The sequence below is a fragment of the Theropithecus gelada genome, chromosome 11 (assembly GCF_003255815.1).
Source record: "Theropithecus gelada isolate Dixy chromosome 11, Tgel_1.0, whole genome shotgun sequence".
Lineage (NCBI taxonomy): Eukaryota > Metazoa > Chordata > Mammalia > Primates > Cercopithecidae > Theropithecus > Theropithecus gelada.
In genome coordinates, this window is record NC_037679.1 from 55,301,449 (window position 1) to 55,309,224 (window position 7,776).

Genomic DNA, 7,776 nt, shown 5'->3' on the forward strand with positions numbered 1-7,776 from the left:
GAGACACTAGCCATGTGTCTCTTTTTGGAGACTGGAGACTGGAAAGGAATGGCCTCGATGAAGAAGGAAAACCAAGGAAGTCCGTGTCTTGGATGACAAGTGATATCTGGAAAAATAAAGGAGCGGTGTGGTCAGGAAGCCTGATGAAATTCTGACTATGGATGACTCACTGTTTTGTGTAGAAAGGGGGAAGAGAATTTATTCTAAAAATTTGTTCATATCTTCATAAAATACTTCTGGAGGGATGCTCAAGAAACTCATGGTATTGTTTGCCTGTGTGGACAGAGAAGGAAGGCCAAGGATCTGAGGTGAGAGGTAGATATTTCAACTGAATAATCTTGTAAGCCTTTTGAATTTTAATGTGAATATATTTCTCAGTCAAAAGGTTATTTATTGATATGAAAAAAATAAAGGTCACTGGAGTCCCCAACCACAAACAAAAGCAGCCTTTGCTGACTTCCTGTGGACTACATAGTGTCTACCACTGGCCCCGTGGGGCTCTGCAGCTTCCACTTGAGTGGCTGGACACACCCTGCGTCAGCCATGCTGAATCAAGGTGTTTAAGCTCTCTGCACTCTCTTGCCCTTCCTTGAGCCTGCATGCCCTTCCCGCTCCCACTCTTCCCACAACCTTGGCAGGGTTCTCCTCCTCCCCTTCAGGACTCTGCCCCCCACCCTCCAGTCTGGGCTAGAGTCTAGTAGAATCTCCATCGCTAAGAGAAAAAGGTACATATGACACCCTTCTCTTCCTCCCTTCGGTGTGTAAACAAATAGAAGAAATTATTTCAGCCACCTTTTTAATGTTCACCTTACAACATAGTTGAGGCAATCCTGACCAGTTTCTCCATCTTCTGTGAAATTTCTCCTTCCTTGTGCAGCCATGCACACGAATTCTATATTTATAGTCACATCTCCAGTCTGTTGTGCATGTCAAGAAAAGGTTTGGGACAGGGCGTGGCCGCTCATACCTGTAATCCCAGCACTTTGGGAGGCCAAGGTGGGCAGATCACCAGGTCAGGAGATCGAAACCATGTTGGCCAATATGGTGAAAACCCATCGCTACTAAAAATATAAAAATTAGCCAGCCTTGGTGGCATGCACCTGTAGTTCCAGCTATTTGGGAGGCTAAGGCAGGAGAATTGCTTGAACCTAGGAGGCAGAGATTGTAGTGAGCTGAAATCGCACCACTGCACTACAGCGTGGTAACAGAGCAAGACTCCATCTCAAAAACAAAACAAAACAAAACAAGGTTTGGGCAGTTGGAAAAGCCAAAATGAAAGAAGCACGAGAAAAAGTTCTGCCAATTTTGTGAAATAGCGTAAGTGGTCTCCTCCCAGATCCCTTTCTGGCACCCCACCCCACCCCATGGTTGACCACAGACAGTCTGGAAAGCCTCCCCAGCCACCCATGTCTCCTCCCACACAGTTCTGTCTTTTATTTCTCTGTGTCCTTGGGAGGGACTGGCCTGAACCAAATAGGCTGTCAAGCTGTCCTGAGTTGGAGCCAGACAGTGCCCACCATAGCATGGCCTTCTCTCTTAGGCCTCATAAAGTGTGTTTGAAGAGCAGCAGCGTCTGCGCCTCCTAGAAGCCTCATCGGAAATGCAGATCTTGGCCCGAGGCAGTGGCTCACGCCTGTAATCCCAACACTATGGAAGGCCGTGGTGGGCGGCCTCACTTGAGGTCAGGAGTTCGAGACCAGCCTGACCAACAGGGTGAAACCCCATCTCTACTAAAAGTACAAAAATTAGCTGGGCATCATGGTGTGCATACCTGCAATCCCAGCTACGTGGAAGGCTGAGTCTGAGGCATGGCATGCAACTATAATCCCAGCTCCCTGGGAGGCTGAGGCAGGAAAATTGCTTGAACCCAGGAGGTGGAGTTTGCAGTGAGCTGAGATCACACCACTGCACTACAGCCTGGACAACAGAGCAAGACTCCATCTCAAAAAAAAAAAAAAAATGCAAATCTCAGGCCTGCCCTGACCTACTAGATCAGAATCCACATTTTATCCAGATTCCCAGGTGATCTGTGTGCATTTTAAATGAGCTCACTGCCTTAGAGGCTCAAGAAATACTTGGGGCATTGGAGAAAATTCAATTCAAGTGTTAATCAAACATGTCAGGACTCCAAATCAATAGTCTCTTAATACTCTAGTGTTATCCTCAACAAAGAAGTTACCACACTGCATCATTGTCAGTTTACTTGTCAGCCTTCCCTTCTAGATGGTGTGTCTTTAAGATCCTGACTGTATATTCTCCCTCTCAGCACATGACTGTTGTATGAATGAACAAAAGTATAAATGAGCAAATGAGATTTCACAGGAGGTTCCAGGCATCCTTTTATTCAGTGTTTCACTCTGTGTTGACTTTGCGGCAAAGAAAAATCCACCTTCTGCACCTGCCCTTGTCCTCTGATGCCACCAGGCAATATGTATGTTTGCGATACAGAATGCCCACCCCCCAACTAATGGTAAACACTTTCAAAAACATTGTTATTGAAGCATACTATGCATTCATAAAAATGCACATAAGTGTATAGCTCACTCAACTTTATAAACTGAGCATGCCAGTGCAATCAGCACGCAGATCAGAAACAACATTACCACCACCGCACTAGATACCTCCCTTAAGTTCCCTTTCAGTCTCTATAAAATCCTGCTTCCTAGAGGTAACTGCTGCCTGACTTCCAATAGCATATTACCTTGACCTGTTTGGCTATTTATCTTTCCTTTGCATAAACAGACACATACAGTATATTCTGTCATGCCTGGCTCCTTGGCTCAACATTCCTTTTGCAAGATTTCTCCATAATGTTGTGTGTACATCTAGGTTGTGCATTCTCACTGCTGTACAGTGTTCTATGTGTGGATATACCATGATTTACTTATCCTTTCAACCGTGGATAGACGTGGGTGATTTCCAGTTCTGAGTTATTATTATGAATGGTGCTGCTCCATAGCAGTACATGTCTTTCGGTGAACAGATTGTAGCCAGGTTTTGACATGCTGCTTTGAAGTTTAGACAGTTGTACCCTGCCAGGAGATTTCCTTTAAGACCCCTGCACCAGTCCGGAAACATTCACTGCATTGCAGCAACCTGGTTCTGTAGTTGTTGACACAAATCCAACACCCTTCTCCCTACCCCAGCTTGAGTAGGAGTTAAAAGTAGATAAAGTAGGGAGGGAAGCTGTTTTCAAGTTACGAGAAAAAGCTCTTTACAACTGCTGGCCTTGGTCATACTTGATTTTCCTCTCATTCACTTCCGTTTCTTTTCCAGGTAAGCCTGATTGCAAGCTTTGTTGGACCTGTTTCTTTCTGACTCAGAGATTCCAGCTCAGCTTCCATTTTTCCCACTAAGTAGGCAGTGACATTTCATCACAGCAGGTACTTATACCTTTTGTTCTGATGACTTAAAGCACAAGCAGATTTTGATAAGTGTTTGCAGGGTTTCATTTTCAAAAGTCCTATTTCTGTGTCATATTTGTTGGCTTTGAGCCCAGCTTCTCTTGCTCTGCCAACAGAGCAGGTTATCCCCATTTGCCCGCGGAAATAACATTTTCACGAGCAAAGGCCAACCCAAAATGCTTTCCTCCTAAATGTTCTTCTCATCTACAAATCCATGTTTGAGGAACTATTATTTTGTAATTTCTTACAAAAGGCTTCTTTTATTTGAAATTCAGAGTTGAGTAAACCGGTGGAAGAGACTCACATGGTTCACTCACCCTCTGCCCTCTCCGGCACATGTGTCTCAGGATTTCTTAAACCCAGCTGACCACTTCCGCATACCTCTGAGCCCTGGCCTCCTCCTCCCTTCCAAGCCGCTTCCCCTTGGCTTCCAAAGTAGCCCCCTTCTCCTTTCTTCCTCACACACACCCTACACCCCGCTCAGTTCTATCCAACCAATGCACAGTCCTGGAAGGCCCTCCATACCTACTTCTCTCACTTCTGCTCACTGCCCCGTTCTCCATAGATATATTCCCAGTGTATTTTTCTCTCGTTTGGTCATTAATTCTTCTTGACCATGAATGTCACATACCTATGTATGTATGTAGATGTATATATCATATATATATATGCAGTTAATCCTCATTATTCATGGATTTGGTGTTTACAAGTTTGCCTACTTGCCAAAATTTATTTGTTATCCCAAAATCAATATTTACAGAGCTTTTGTGGTCACTCTTGGACACACTCAGAGCTGTGAAAAATTTGAGTCTCCAGAGGCACACAGTCTCAACTGAGGTTAAACAAAGTGACCCTCTGCCTTCTTGCTTCTGCGCTTATACTGTAAACAAGTGTCCTTTTTGCAGTCTAGTGTCACTTGTTTATACATTTTTGTGCTTTTCGTTGGTGGTTTTGCAGTTTAAAATGTTCGCCAAGTGGGTGCTGAAGTGCTGTCTAGGGTTAAGCACAAGAAGGCAACGATGTGCTTTAGGGAGAAAGTATGTGTGTTAGATAAGCTGCATCAAGCATGAGTTACAGTGCTGTTGGCTGCGATTTCAATGTTAACGAATCAACTACATATTACAAAAGTGTCTTTAAACAGAAAAACATGTACAATGAGATTTTGTATTGATTGATTGACGAAAATGTGAACAGAGGCTCTCAGGAGCCCCCACTTACTGTATTTCCCCTGGGAGCAAAGGTTCAGCATTCACTAATGCAATGTTTATGGTAACTTTCTAGGATGTAGTTACTGCAAATCATGAGAATCGACTGTATATATTTATTGTCCTTCTGGTTAGTTTGTATTTGTTTTTTTATACCTCTCTCACTCTGTTCCCAAAGAAGTGGAGGGGGCAGTTTCTTCCAGGTATACCTTACAATTCTGTTGTCTCTGTTGCGGCCCCCAGCTCAGTACAAACAACAGAGCGGTCCTCAAAAGATTCAAAAGTAATAAAAGACAGGAATGGAGAAAGGAAGGAACAAAAGAAGGAAAGATGGCAGAACAAAAAGGCACACCTTGGAAGCTGAGGGTGCTGCTTATCTAAGCGGGCATGGCTTCCCGGAACTTCTCATCTCTCACTTCTTAAATGTTTTCCTCTTTATTTCATTGAATCATTGAACTAGACTAATACAATATCAGAAATCAAGTTATATTTTGTGATAGATTTGACTTTTTCTGCTGCTCTTTGCAAAGTCTAACAGAACAAACCTTCTAGGTTCTTTGATTTTTTTTTCAACCTTTTCTTCTCCCTCTCCTCATCCTCTACTCCTTGGTCTTCACTTGGAGAGGAACAATTCTAGAACTCCCAAACTCTAGGCCAAAAGGAAGTAGGCGCTCATGGCAGGCATGAACACACTTATGGTGAATTATCAGACACCTTTTGTGGGTAGTAAACAGCAGGGACGCGCACTTGTCCCTGGGAAGTTTGCAAACATACTGGGAAAATGGGGACGATAAAATGAAACCACGAAAGATCAGTGTGGGAGACTGAATAATTAAAGGGAATCCAGGTGGACCAGTCACAAACGCTGCAGGAGCTCAATGGAGACATCAGTGGGCATCTTCCTGGAAGCAGTGAGGCTTGCATGGAAATAAAAAACAGGGGGTTCTAATTTTTGTTATTGTTCACCAATATCAGCAAAAAAGGTGGGCACATCCTCAACAAATGTTTGCAAATTCTTTACATGTGCTAATTAATCATATCTCAAGATGCAAAATACATTGAGGGCAAGGTTTACTCTTAACAATGGTCAATGTAAATCCTTACTTTAAATAAGCATCTTATAATTATGATTTGCATGGGGAGCACCTTTTGTCAGATCTTATTTGTCATCATTATTTTGTTTTGTTTTTTTTAATGCACTCATCTTATCTTGGAGTAGGAGAATTCTTAGGTCTGCTAATCTTTCTTGTTGCTTACTGTTATTTTGCTATGGCAGCTCAAGCTAAGACAGAAATTGGTACCAGGATGGGTGCTGCTATAACCAATGTATAAAAATAGCAAAGACATGAAATCAACCTAGGTGCCTATCAATAATGGATTGGAAAAGAAAATGTGGTACATATACACAATGGAATACTACACGGTCATAAAAAATCTATCCTTTGCAGCAACGTGGATGCAGCTGGAGGCCATTATCTTAAGTGAATTAACACAGAAACAAAATTAAACACTGCATGTTTTCACTTATAAGTGGGAGGGAGATAAACATGGGGTACACACGGGCATAAAGATAGAAACAATAGACACTGGGGACTCCAAAAGGGGAAAGGGAAGGAGGGAGGAAAAAGAGCTGAAAAACTACCTATTGGGTACTATGTTCATGTTCACCATTTGGGTGACAGTTCAGCAGAAGCCCAAACCTCAGCATTATGCAATATAGTCATGTAACAAATCTGTACATGTACCTCCTGAATCTCAAATTAAAATAATAATAATAATAAAGGTCAAAGTATTTCAGAGGGAGGAAGAATTTGCATGGTGAAATTTGCATGGTGAAATTGACATCCATATGGTGCATAAGGGATATCTTTGGATCTTCTGAATTACATTATATACTTTTTTAATTAAAATAAATTCTAAAAATGTGGAAGCAGTGATGATGCAGGGTGATGGGTGAAGGCTAAAAGAGTTTTGAGATACATGCTAGAAAAAGCCAAGGTTGCTGTGAAAAAATTGCTAAAGATGATTCTGGTGAGGACTCAAAAAGAACTTCCGTCTTCTTTCTTTGAGGATGCATAAATAATCATGAACAGAATACTAGCAGAAATATAGGTGGCAAAGGCTATTCTGTGAGGCCTCAGATGGAAATGAGGAACATGTTATTGGACAATGGAGAAAATCCTTTTTATAAAGTGGCAAAGAACTTACTGAATTGCATGTTCTAGTGTTTTGTGGACAGAAGAACTTTCAAGCAATGAAATTGGATAGTTGGCTGAGGCCATTTCTAAGCAGAGTGTTGAAAGAGCAGCTTGGTTCCTCTTGGCTACTGATAGTAAAAATTAAGAAGAGAGAAATGAATTGAAGAAGAAATTGTTAATCAAAAAAGAACTGGCACTTAAAGATTTGGAAAATTCTTAGCCTGTCCTTATTCCAAAAAAAATGAGAAACCATGTTCAGAAGAGTTAGGCCAGGCATGGTGGCTCATGCCTATAATCCCAGCACTTTGGGATGTCAAGGCAGTCAGATCACTTGAACTCAGGAGTTCAAGACCAGCCTGGGCAACATGGTGAGACCCCATCTCTATTTTTAAAAATAAAAGAAGAAAAGAAAAGAAGATATTATTAAGAGTGTGGCTGGTCACCCACCTGATAAAGAGAGTAGTGTGAGTATGAACCATGGACCTAATCAACCATCTCAACAGAAGCCAGAAATAGAGTTGGGATTATTCCAGGAGAAATAATGCTTTAGTCCCCGCAGTTGGGACTAAAAGGAAAAGAGAAAACAAGATGGAATGAAGTAAGGCTGTGAATATGCAATATCCTTCAGGAAAAGAGAGGAAGGATCCCAAAGGCAATTCAGACATCATCAGGGCTGCTACTGCCACCACAGGCCCAGAGTGCACAGGCCCCTGGGAACAAGGCTGCCTCCATCTTGGTTTCAAAGAGTGGGACTGCTACTCAGCAGTCATGTGGGTGTGGCACTCACAGAGAGCCATGGGGGTAGTGCTACACTGAGCTGAAGAAGCAGGGACACCCCACTGAAAGATGGGGGTAATACCTTCCAGTGGTTCTGGAAGGGAGGACCACCACCTCAGTTGGCCTACACCCAGAGCATTCTTTGAGCCAAAGAGGATTGTATTTCAGTTTTAAGGCCCAATGAAGTTTGCC